Source organism: Astatotilapia calliptera, chromosome 3 (assembly GCF_964374335.1).
Source record: "Astatotilapia calliptera chromosome 3, fAstCal68.1, whole genome shotgun sequence".
NCBI classification, from domain to species: domain Eukaryota; kingdom Metazoa; phylum Chordata; class Actinopteri; order Cichliformes; family Cichlidae; genus Astatotilapia; species Astatotilapia calliptera.
This window is the reverse complement of record NC_137424.1, coordinates 13,194,545-13,207,700: the sequence shown is the minus strand read 5'-3', so window position 1 is coordinate 13,207,700 and position 13,156 is coordinate 13,194,545. Positions and strand designations below refer to the sequence as shown.

The window sequence follows — 13,156 nt, the reverse complement described above, 5'->3', positions numbered from 1 at the left end:
AATGGACTAAACCAGAGAAGAAGAAAACAGACTTTACCATGAAGATCCTCAGTGTGGATCAGTATAATATCAGCCTGATGTCTGCAGTTTAGTGTCAGCACAACTTTCACATCATATTCATCTCAGCACAACTAAAACATGCTGACTGACCTCAGAGTTTCAAGTTTACATCCTGGACTCTCCAGGAAACCACACAGATGCTTCACTCCTGAATCCTGCAGCTTTTTGTTGCAGCTCAGGTCCAGCTGTCTCAGATGGGAGGGGTTGGACTTCAGTGCTGCTGCCAGATAATCACAGCTGATATCTGACAAACCACAGTCCCTCAATCTGTATAAAGAATGAAAGATGTAAGTTTATTAGACAAAGTGTGAGCTTGAAATCATTCAGTGTTTCATCATCTGTTCAGAGCTGAAGAAGGTTCAGAATGTAGAAGTTTAGAAAATGGAAACTCCAAACAGCTGAAGCCAACAGGAAGCAGCTTCAAACAAACACAACAAGAGAAAAACTCTGAATGTTTCACATTAAAGTCGTACATTTATCATAAAAACAGGACAAAGACTTGAAAAAGTCGTGTTTTTCCTTCCAGGAACCACAAGGCTTCACTTTTAAAGGTGAAGTGTGAAAGAAATGGACATATTTGAAGTCCAACACCTTTTTCCAGTCACATTATTAAAGCAGACAAACTACAAGCTCATTTTCATTCCAACAAGTCATCTTCTGACCTGGACTAACAACACTGGTCTCTATGTGCAGCTGGCTGTGAGACCAGCCCACAAAACTCAATGCTGACGAGCAGTGGCTAGAAAAGAAATGTCCAGGCACCGGACAAATCAGTGCAGCCCCTCAGCGTTAACACAACTGAAAGAAGCTCTTTTGAAAGAAATAGGATCAACAAAAAACTTAAAAAAGAAAGGAAAACGTACACAAGAATTAGAATATTTCCAGGCCTGGAAAGAAGAAGCAGTTAGGTGAGAAAAAACAAGAGAAAAAAGATAAACAGTCAGAAAAACAGTACTTAACTGCTAGTTTAGTAAAACCAGAAGACGAGACACTGTGCAGTCCTCGCCATCCTTTTATTAATCCACCACCCGTTCTTTAAAGTAGTTTAAAGTAGTTTAAAAAGGTTGGAAACAGACGCCACCGAATAGATATAAATACAAGAAGTACAACAATAAAATAAACAAAGGCTAAATTACATTAGAGTTTATTTTTAACATATTCAAAGTAATAATAGCAAGGATAACAACCTGTAAACTGATATTAACAATGAAACATAGTTGGCATGACGACCATGTACAGAATGTATGGAATGAATGAAAGCAAATAATTCACACGAAAAGCTTTTAAATAAAACAGAGAGATGCATAAGGTACATTAAGGCTGTGTCATTGTTCAGCCAAGGAAAGTGTGTGAAAAAGTAAATGTCTCCAGCTTGGGAAAGGGTGAAGCTGCAGATCACCCGAAGCCCTTGATGGACACAAAATAAAATATAAATAAAATATTATAATAAACTGCCTGGTTCGCCATGCAACAGAGAACGAATGTGACCGAAGGTTGGATCTGATGTGAGGCAAACAGAAGACCGGTCTAAAAAGGTAGGCACAAACCTGTTCAGAGAAAAAGCAAATCTGTGCCGATTGGATGAATTCTAAATTATCTGTTTGCTGAGTAAGATGATCCTAACTATTGAATAGTACTTCCCAAATCCCTAAACAGAACAACAGCATTAGTGACACATGGGATTAGTCCTGTGTCATCAGCAGGGATAATATAGATTAATACACACTTTTACACCCTAAACTTTGAAACTTCAGCAAAAGAATTTGTGAGAACTAACGGCACCATAAAACAGAGACTCAGAAAATGCAAATTAGTAAGCGGTGAACTGCTTAAACCACAGTTGGTTTTATAAATATTGCTGCAAACATTGTTGAATGTGTGTGCTGTGAGAATTAATAGAGGTTTCAATTGTTTTTCTTTGACTTGCTCGTTCTGATTATGAAAGGCACGTCTAAAATACTCTTAGGAAAGCGTATTTTGAGGTATATTTCTAACTCCTGTAACAGTGTAAGTGTGTGAATGCTGTGAGTAGAAGGTTTTGAATGATAAATAAAGGGGTGAGAGGTATTTCTTTGGTGATGCAAAGTAGGATGTTTTAAAGTTTGAAAGTGCTTCTAAGTTAAGAAATGCATGAGTGATGTTATAAGAGTTTGATTAGCCTGTAGAAACACGAAAGAGAGAAACAGGAAATATGGCTCTGAGTGCTGTGTGTGTGTGACAGGAAATGGTGTGTGTGACAGGAACTTTGCATGCCCATAAAAGGAGACTCACTGTGACAAGTGAGCACCCAGAGAGAGAGATGAGTTAAACTCTAGGCAGATAAAGCAAATGGAGGTTTTAAGAAAAGAAATGAAAAGGATATTAATTGTATGCTTTAGTGTGTCAATACAGGTTACAGATAAATAAAGGTGGACTTTCCTCAACCTGGATTTTGAGTACAGCGGCAAAACCATAGATTAACATAATTGGGAGAAAAATAGGCCAGATTTTGGCTTAAAATTTTACAGCTTGACCTCCCACTTGTCCCGATCCTGAGAAGAAGCTCATAGGACAGTCAATCTCCTGATGAAGACCAACAGAACATCGTGGACTTGAAGAATTAACAGCAGGCAAAAAGACAGTGCAACTGAAACCACACTGATGACACCAGCAGCAGGATGGAAGAAACCACGTGATGGAAAATGCACGGTGAACTGCAGGCTGGTAAGGACAGTGTGACATAACTGTTTAAAGGCACTGAATGTGATGTTTGGCCAGGCTGGGACTTAATCTAAAAGGCAAATACTGAAAAGAAACAGAGAAGGAACAGACTGTGTTGTTGGAGATTTGAAGGCCACACAGGACACTGTGAAGAGAGGGACAGGGACCAGTGAGAGGTGAAGCCCAGACGAGTTCGACTGCGAGAATAGAGGGTAAAATTGGGTTGAAATTGAAGCCGGAACTCAGGATGATTTAGGGATGTCCACGTCACAAACAAAGAGGTAAACAAAAGGAAGGTAAAATAAAGAGAGAAAATAAGTGAAAATTACATTAATAGAAAACACACATACACAAATTGTTACATGTGAAATTATTTTTGGAAAGAATCAGAAGTGAGATAGTTTGAATCAGAACTCAGTGAAAAGATGCATGAATCGATGCAAGTGAACCAGTAGAAAAATCTGCCAGAGAAACAACTCTGGCAGAATGGATGGCAAAACTACTAGAAAATAGGGATATTGTTTTGAACTGCCCTGCGACGCTTCTCTAGTCTCTTGCAGGTTGAAACCAGGCGATTGGGTTCTAATACGGGTGCTCCAGAGGAGGAATTGGGGCTTGTCTCACTGGGAGGGTCCCTATCGGGTGTTATTGACTACACCCACAGCCTGTAAAATTGCAGAGAGACCATCTTGGATTCATCAGAGCCACTGCGAGAAAGTAGAGCTTTCTTGCAGTGGAGTGTAAGGGGTGTTTCCCCAGGTATCAGTAGGTCCAGTGACGAGGGAGGAGTGCTGATTGAGCTCAGCTCGCACTCTCATTCTCTCCAGCCATTGACCAACTTAAGGCTTACTGATACATTTGGGTGAAACCAACCTCAAGCATGAGGTGTTCTCAGGTGATGACTGGCTTCTTACTACTGGCAACGGCTCTATTCATCAGACTATCCGACCTGGAAGACGGCAGAAACCCATACACAAGCCGAGATAAGTGCAACACTGAAAGAACATCACACACTCATTTGCTTCCAGCACTTTCACACAAACATCTACTGTCATTATTGTCACCAAACTCTGTGGATCCTTTATTGCAAATTCAAATGGGATCAAATGGTCAGACAAAAGAGGCTTATGAGGAAATATGATGAAATGTTGTGTATTAGCAGCAAGTTATTGAATCATTTTCCTCACAAACCAAACAAAATGATTGACAAACATGTTTTTACAAACTCAGTGTTGGACTTGGATCAGCAGGATGAGCTGATGTTTAAAGGCATTTGAGTCTCGCTGTATGAGAGTCCAGTTATTCCTCAATATTTATGGATGATGTTCTTTCAGTGTTGCACTTTGTAGACGCTCCCTGAGCCTCACAGCCAGCTGCACATGGACCAGCTGACATTACCCAACATTAGAGGCGGGTGTAAAAAAATGGATTTTCCTATTTAAATGGTTTTAATTTGAATAAAGCGATGTTGATTCATTCAATCCTGAATCGATTTTTAATATAAATGTATTTTGCCAGAATCTCAGGTTAAAGCTCCCAAAAGTATTTCAACAACAACCAACCAGACAAAACAGTAAATGAGAGCAGCTAAACACACAAAGATGGAAACACAGAGCGTGGATCGTTCACTCGACGGCACGTACACGGACACGCCGTCGGGGCTGAAAGTGGACAGCTCACAGATCCTGAAGCTGCAGGTTTCATCTGTCTCCAACCAAAACTGACTGAACCAGCAGCAGAAGAAGATCCAAACTACGCTTTACGTTTGATGAACATCGTCATGAATTCTCTCTGACTTTGACGTATAGCTGGGCGATAGAACGATAACTATATGTATCGCGATATAACTTTTACTCGATAGAGAAATTAAGCTATCGCGATAGACCTCGCCGCTCTTGTCCTCTTAAAAAAAAAAAAAAAAAAAAAAGGTCAGCCAATCCAAACTAAGTAGCGCAGAGCCGAACCAATCACAGCTGCAGCGTCACGTCGCGTGACTTGTTACGTACAGCACAAGTGCCAAGCCGCACGTGTGTTTGTTTGGGAAGCAGCCAGCGGGTAATGGAGGAAATGAGCGTGCCGACTAGAAAAATCAACCGAGCGTGACCGAAGAGAAAACAGATGATGGTTCCAATGCCGGAGAGATTGTCGAACGGAAGAGCCAGAGAAGCTCCGTAGTGTGAAGGTATTTCGGCTATTTCAAGTCTGACAAAAAACAGAGTAGCGTGCACTGTAAATTGTGCCGAAAGCAAGTCTGGAAATACAATAAACTGGTGCATGCGTCACACTGTGCGCCACGTTATTGTTTCGGTGAAATGAATTTCTACAATACTGTTTATTCTACTCTCTGCAGTGTTTAAATGCTTACATATACACACAGTTACTGTCCCTCCACACATACGACTCTGTTCTGCTTCTATGCCCCAGCTTTGTTTACTTTTTCCTACCGAGGCTTCTAGACTTCTGATTGGCCAACATTTCTGCACGGTTAGGAATCTAGCGCCACCTGCTGCTTTGGCATGTTCATAGCAGCGTTTTCCTTCATTTCTGCCTTTATGTGTGGACGGGATTATTTTTTAAAACGAAAACGGAAAATCTCCGTTTTCAAAAATACCCGTGTACGAGTGGACGTAGCCTCAGTCTCTGACTGGAAGCGCTAATTCGTCATTCGGCTTTTGTCAGACTAAAGTAACTGTTAAAACTGTTTGAAAAGCTAAGCTATACAACAAGGAGAGATTGAGAATTTCCTTTTAGTTCTCAGTTTATTTGACATTGACAAAAGTTAGTCAGTTTTGTCTGTTCTTCTGTAAAACAAACTAAGATTTATTTTTAGAATTAATATTTTGTTTCTAAGTGGAATTGACAATTTAGTCTGTTTCGTTTGTTCTATTTTGAAACTTAAACGCTTTAGCAGCTGCCTTTTGTGTAGTTTGCAATATTTGCCTTTATTTATCTGAAAAAGTCTCATGTTCCTTAAGTACATCTACTCTGTTGAACTTATTATGGGAAATAAATATTTAAATAAAAACAAGCTGCTGATTATTTCACATTTTACTTGTGAGCAACGGCACATTTAAATCTTACAAATATAGTTATTTGGCTTATATCGTGATAGATATCGTTATCGCCTGAAATGAAAAGAACATATCGTGATATGAAAAAATCTCATATCGCCCAGCTCTACTTTGACGTTTACTTCCTGCACAGCTCTCTCTCTCTCAGTGTACTTCAAGAACAGTTTACCTTCAAAAATCTGTTTCCTGCATTATTCACTGCTTATTACGCACCAGTCTGCTGTTGTGTTCACTGCTGTCGGCCTCCCAAAACAAAGCCTCATTTCTGCTGTTCAATACTGAAGAAATGTAAACCTTTTAAAATGATGACAGATTACAAACTCTCAGCTGTGTCTGTAATCAAACCTCTGTAACTTTGCTTCCCTTCAGCAGCATCAGCTCATGTTCACATGTTGATTCATGGTTTGCTTCAGTTTTTGATCGACTGCAGAATATTTTGAAGGTTATCTGCTATAAAAAGCCAGAACAGGAAAATCTGCTTCATGTGTTTCTGTTTGATCCTCAGTGACTTTGACACAAAGGCCTCTGCTGTGATGATCACACCTCTGATCAAGTCTCACAGTGTCAGCTTTGTTTTTATACATATGGATATGTGCTGATAAATGATCAGAGTTATAATATTTCCCACTGTCTGCTGTGTGCCGTGACCTTTGACCTGCTAAAGACAGTCAGCTGTGGATTATTCATTTTTGTGTCTGATACTTAGAACTGTGAGGAAGAACACTACACAGTTCATCAGGGTCCCCTCTCTCTGAATCAGGGAAGGTGGGCCGCGTGTGGGCCACGGGCCATACGTTGAGTCTCACTGTTTGAAATGTGAACATTGTTCTGCTGCAGTCAATGGACTAAACCAGAGAAGAAGAAAACAGACTTTACCATGAAGATCCTCAGTGTGGATCAGTATAATATCAGCCTGATGTCTGCAGTTTAGTGTCAGCACAACTTTCACATCATATTCATCTCAGCACAACTAAAACATGCTGACTGACCTCAGAGTTTCAAGTCCACATCCTGGACTCTCCAGGAAACCACACAGATGCTTCACTCCTGAATCCTGCAGGTGGTAGTTGAAGCTCAGGTCCAGCTGTCTCAGATGGGAGGGGTTGGACTTCAGTGCTGCTGCCAGATAATCACAGCTGATCTCTGACAAACCACAATCCCTCAATCTGTATAAAGAATGAAAGATGTAAGTTTATTAGACAAAGTGTGAGCTTGAAATCATTCAGTGTTTCATCATCTGTTCAGAGCTGAAGAAGATTCAAAATGTAGAAGTTTAGAAAATGGAAACTCCAAACAGCTGAAGCCAACAGGAAGCAGCTTCAAACAAACACAACAAGAGAAAAAACTCTGAATGTTTCACATTAAAGTCGTACATTTATCATAAAAACAGGACAAAGACTTGAAAAAGTCGTGTTTTTCCTTCCAGGAACCACAAGGCTTCACTTTTAAAGGTGAAGTGTGAAAGAAATGGACATATTTGAAGTCCAACACCTTTTTCCAGTCACATTATTAAAGCAGACAAACTACAAGCTCATTTTCATTCCAACAAGTCATCTTCTGACCTGGACTAACAACACTGGTCTCTATGTGCAGCTGGCTGTGAGACCAGTGCTCAGGGAGCGTCTACAAAGTGCAACACTGAAAGAACATCACACACTCATTTGCTTCCATCATCCAACCTGAAGAGGAAACAGAGACGCCTCCCCTTCAAAGTAAAAGCTGCTCCTTTTGGACACAGTATCAAAGAAAGTCTACAGTATAACATAGAAAAGACAGAACAAAGTTTTGGTTGTTTTTAAATTGTGCAGAAATGAAACTACACTAAGCTCAATTATGTGACAGACATTTCATCCCATGTCAGTTTGGCCTCATCCTGGGCCGGATTATCCAGCACACACTCTGACCACAGGCCCAGGGGCCACGCACAGCTGGGCTCCATCCAAGAGACAGGAAACAAACCAACACAATAATAAAAAGCACCATGTGATCTTCTTACATCTTCAAGACAAACATAGTAAAAACATGAGCATATTTGTTTCCTGATAAAATGATGTGACAGGTAGAACAGAGTAAAGTGGTGGTGTTACAGCCTTTCTCCCCTCTGCTGCCGAGGCTGTTAGTCTCTCCCAAACTCAGCTACAGGACTTCCAAATGAATGAAAGCAGCAGAAGTGGCTTTACAAATGAAAGAGGAAGAGGAGAAGAAGAGGAGAGGGAGGCCACCCTGACCATCACTCCAGCTGAAAACATCACACTTCCATTAAAGTTGGTGAGAAAATGTTGAGCAGGATGAGCTGCTGGCTAATCTGGAGGCTGTAGCAGCAGCTCACAGTCACAGTGGATTTCCACTCATGAAAAAGCTCTGGCTGCTTCATTTCTCATCTCATATCAGAGACTTTAATGCTTCACTGAAGCTGTACTGTGATGCTTCCATATTCCAGTGAGGCCTCCATAATGATTTCAGCTGTTCTGTACACACACTGTGTGCCCTGTATGGCTCAAAGTCTCTGCAGCCTGTTTTTATCTGCTATCATCAGATCTTCATCATCCTCATTCACATCCCTCACACACTCTACAGCCTCATCAGCACTGACTTCATCTTCACTGACTGATGGAGCACAACATGAACCTGTGGAGGCTGAAACACTGTCCTGTCAAACATCTCCCCGTCACCACTCCACTTCTGTCAGCCTTTAAATGAACCCTGCTCAAGTCTGTCACGTGTGTTTGGAGCCAAAAGAGGTTACAGATTATGCCACTACATTCTTGTCTAGAAAATATTAAAAGTGTATTTGGTGACACACAAAAAAGTGTAAAGTTTAAGTATAGTTTGGGTCCACACATGTCCAAACCCTGGTGTGTAGGCCTACTTAGTATTGAGAAAAGCCCACTAAAAGAACGCCCACCAGACCAAAGCAATGGTTTTTACTTGGTCAGCATTAACCCTGCCCCCTGACTTTGATGGGTGAAGCTGACAAATAAAATGTATTTATGAACAGCGATGCAGGATTATATTACAGTGATTTTGACAAAAACAAATCAGAAGTTGATGGCAGTGTGTTTTTCATAACATACCAACCAAATTAAATAATAAAAACTTTATAACTTACAGAACTTTTTTAGCGGCTTTGACCACTGGCAGCAGCCTCAGAAGAGCCTCCTCTGAAGCAAAGTATTTCTGCAGGTCAAATACATCCAGATCTTTTTCTGATGACAGTAAGATGAAGACCAGAGCTGACCACTGAGCAGGAGACAGTTTATCTGTGGAGAGACGTCCTGAACTCAGGGACTGTTGGATCTCCTCCACTAGAGAACGATCATTCAGTTCATTCAGACAGTGAAACAGATTGATGCTTTTCTCTGCAGACAGATTCTCACTGAGCTTCTCCTTGATGTACTGAACTGCTTCTTGATTGGTCTGTGAGCTACTTCCTGTCTGTGTCATCAGGCCTTGCAAACGAGTTTGATTAGTCTTCAAACCCAAGAGAAAACGAAGGAACAAGTCCAGGTGTCCATTGGGGCTCTGTAAGGCCTTGTCCACAGCACACTGGTAGAAGTATTTCTCCTTCTGAGAGCTTGTTTGTTGCTCTTCCAGCAGATTGAGTCCAGAGTTGATGAAGGTCAGGTGGACATGAAGAGCAGCCAGAAACTCCTGAACACTGAGATGAACAAAGCAGAACACCTTGTTCTGGTACAGTTGTTTCTCCTCTTTAAAGATCTGTGTGAACACTCCTGAGTACACTGAGGCTGCTCTGATATTGATGCCACACTCTGTCAGGTCTGGTTCATAGAAGATCAGGTTTCCTTTCTGCAGCTGATCAAAAGCCAGTTTTCCCAGTGACTCAATCATCTTCCTGCTCTCTGGACTCCAGTGTGGATCTGTCTCAGCTCCTCCATCATATTTGATCCTCTTGACTTTGGCCTGAACCACCAGGAAGTGGATGTACATCTCAGTCAGGGTCTTGGGCAGCTCTCCTCCCTCTCTGGTTTCCAGCACATCCTCCAGAACTGTAGCAGTGATCCAGCAGAAGACTGGGATGTGACACATGATGTGGAGGCTTCGAGCTTTCTTGATGTGGGAGATGATCCTGCTGGCCTGCTCCTCGTCTCTGAATCTCTTCCTGAAGTACTCCTCCTTCTGTGGGTCAGTGAACCCTCTGACCTCTGTCACCATGTCGACAAACTGAGGAGGGATTTGATTGGCTGCTGCAGGTCGTGTTGTTATCCAAAGGCGAGCAGAAGGGAGCAGGTTCCCTCTGATGAGGTTTGTCAGCAGCTCATCCAATGAGGTGGACTTTCTGGTTTCAGTCAGGATTTTAGTTTTGTTGAAGTCCAAATTAAGTCGACACTCATCCAGACCATCAAGTATGAACACAACCTGGAAGTCTTCAAGCCTGCAGATTCCTGATTCGTTAGTTTGATTAAAGAAGTGATGAACAAGTCCCACCAAGCTGAACTTTTCCTCTTTCAGCACATTCAGCTCTCTGAAAGTGAATGGATATATGAACTGGATGTCCTGGTTGGCTTTGTCTTCAGCCCAGTCCAGGCTGTATTTCTGTGTTAAGACTGTTTTCCCAATGCCAGCCACTCCCTTTGTCAGCACTGTTCTGATTGGTTCGTCTCTTCCAGGTGAGGCTTTAAAGATGTCTTCTTGTCTGATTGTTGTTTCTGGTCTGTCTGGTTTCCTGGATGCTGTTTCAATCTGTCTGACCTCATGTTCATCATTGACCTCTGCAGTCCCTCCCTCTGTGATGTAGAGCTCTGTGTAGATCTGATTCAGGAGGGTTGGGCTTCCTGCTTTAGCGATGCCCTCAAACACACACTGGAACTTCTTCTTCAGTTGGGCTTTAAGTTCACGTTTGCAGAGTGGAGCAAATATTTCTGAAGGTAAGAAATTCAGAAAAAAATATTATATAATAAATATCATAGCCTTTCAGTACCCTGAAAGGATGAATGTCTATTGGTCCATTTCTTGAGCCATTAGGAAAGATCAATATTCAGTCTTTAGAGAAATTCTCTTACTGCTCTGCAGATGGTCAGCCATCTCATGCTGCTTAAGTCTCCTCAAGAAGTGGAGTGTGATCTTCAGAAATGCTTCTCTGCAGCTCTTTCTTTCATCTTCATCCTCACCTTCAAACATCTCCTCATCCTCCATCTGGCTCTTTAAAGTTTCTGGGTGATCTGGACTCAGAACCTTCTGGATCTTCTTCAGCTCGTTCTTCACAAACATGGTGATGTTGTCCTCCAGCCGCTGGAAAAGAAGACTATATGAATTACCCAGTGGTACATGGACTGGTTCTTATATAGCTCTCTTTGATACTCTGTGCACACAAAGCATTTATACAACATGCCTCACTCAACCAAGCACATTGTTCTATGCTTAAATACTTTCTTTCACACTCTGATGGATGCATCAGAGGGCAGCTTGGGTTTAGTACGTTAACCAGTACATTTGCCAGCCAGGGTTTGATTCACAAACCTTCTAACTAGTAGCTGACCTGCTCCCCTCCTGAGCTACAGTCACCCCAATCTGACTGAAATCATGGAGCCCAAACTCTGACTTATGTTGGACACACTGACAATCATCTGGTCCACAAAGTGCAGCATAGAGGTGACTGAAAAGAACAAATGTAAACGTAGTACTACAAACCATAACCACAGAGTCCAGGTGTGTTTGATGTTGCTGTGCAGACTGACCAGTGGAAACCTCTGCTCTGTCCTGGTCCACTCTGTGGAGGAGTAATGAATAATTAGCTCATGTTATGTCTGTCCACACACAGAAACAAGCTAAAGGTCCATGAAGTGATGTTTGGATGGGTTCAGTCAATCAGATGACTGTCATGGTGAAGCTTTGCTAGTCCTGCTGATCCCACTGAGAATTAACAACTCAGTTTCCAGATGTCTGTAGTTTTCTGCTCAGTTTCTTTAGTCCCAACAGCTCTTACCATCTCCTGCATAAAGCTTTCCCTCCATGCTCAGATGCCCTGGAACAAGGTGCTCTCTTTATATCAGTGACTGGTTTAAAGTGCCAACTTGCAGTGCTCGCCAAACTTTGTGTCAGCAAAAGTAGTTCTAATGTTTCTTACATTTATTACATTTTTTACATTTTTACACACACAAACCAATGAACGCAAAAACATAAACTTTTCAGATATTTTGTTTCACAATGTTACAAAACTCAGTTCACAACTACACAGTCTGATTTACAAGTACAAAATATTTATGACCACAGTTTGAGCCGATGTATGTCCCGAGTCTGTGAACTCAGTACTTTTGTTTTGATTGTTATTGTCTTTTGTTACAATTTCTTTCTGATTAAGATTTTCTAGTTCTGAGGTTTTGGTTTCTGTGTTCCCTCTGTACTGTGTTAGTATTGTGTCTCTGTGTTCACTTCCTGTTTTATTTTGACAGTGCCATGTCCTATGTTAGTGTGTCTACTTTTGCTTCCCCTTGTCTGGTTATTTCCAATGAATCCTGCTGTGTCTCCCTTTTCTCATTCCCTGATGGTTCTTGTTGGCAGAGGTATGAAAATGCGCAGTAAAATCTAACGTGCATAGCTAACTTCATCAACGGCATTTTGGGAGGAATAATCACACATCAGCCTTCGGCCATTTTTTGATGAACTCATACGCCCCCTAGAGCGCGCTAACTTTATTAACAGCCACACAAATGTAAAGCACACATCAATCATAAATAAACCATTTGACTGTCTCCATAATTGAGAGCATTTTCTCTTCTTATTTCAACACCCCCACTTGCTCTCATATTATGATGCTCTTAAGTAAACAAAAAAAAACAACAAACAAAAGGTTTCTTCCTCAGTACTGTATACATGTCCGTATACCACGTTAATGCCCAAACATAAACTTCTCAAACTTGAACAACTTAATTTTTGTTTCAAGCTTTGTCATTACATCTGCAACCATCTCTTCTGTTGAACAATAATCCAGAGTTATTTTTCCTGCACTCACAGTTGACCTCACAAAGTGGTACTTTATGTCAACATGTTTACATCTCTGTCTCGTCACAGGATTCTTCGCCAACGCAATTGCACCCTGATTATCTTCATGAACTTTTGGCGGTGCATATTTTTGTCCATCAATACCTTGTAACAGTTGCATTAGGTACAAAACTTCTTGTAGGGTCGCAGCTAAAGCCATGTACTCCGCTTCACAGGTAAATAATGCAACAGTAGGTTGTCTTTTGGTTTTTCATGAGATTAAAGGACCATCTACAGACAAGCTTATGCAATAACCAGTTGTACTTCGTCGGTCTGTTACATCAGCTGCCCAATCAGCATCGCTGTATGCCCACAACCTCAGTTCT

The 13,156-nt window shown here is 41.4% G+C and overlaps 1 pseudogene across 1 annotated transcript in view; it reads right to left on the bottom strand.

The window, feature by feature from the left end:
* The window catches only part of LOC145425145 (NACHT, LRR and PYD domains-containing protein 12-like), a 363,340-nt pseudogene that overhangs the window by 287,368 nt on the left and 62,816 nt on the right, over window positions 1-13,156 (bottom strand). Inside the window, exons 3-4 of the transcript XR_013905812.1 lie at window positions 6,821-6,997; window positions 151-327 (exon numbers count right to left, since the gene is read on the bottom strand). The product of XR_013905812.1 is annotated as an NACHT, LRR and PYD domains-containing protein 12-like (transcript). The remainder of the gene's footprint in view (window positions 1-150; window positions 328-6,820; window positions 6,998-13,156) is intronic.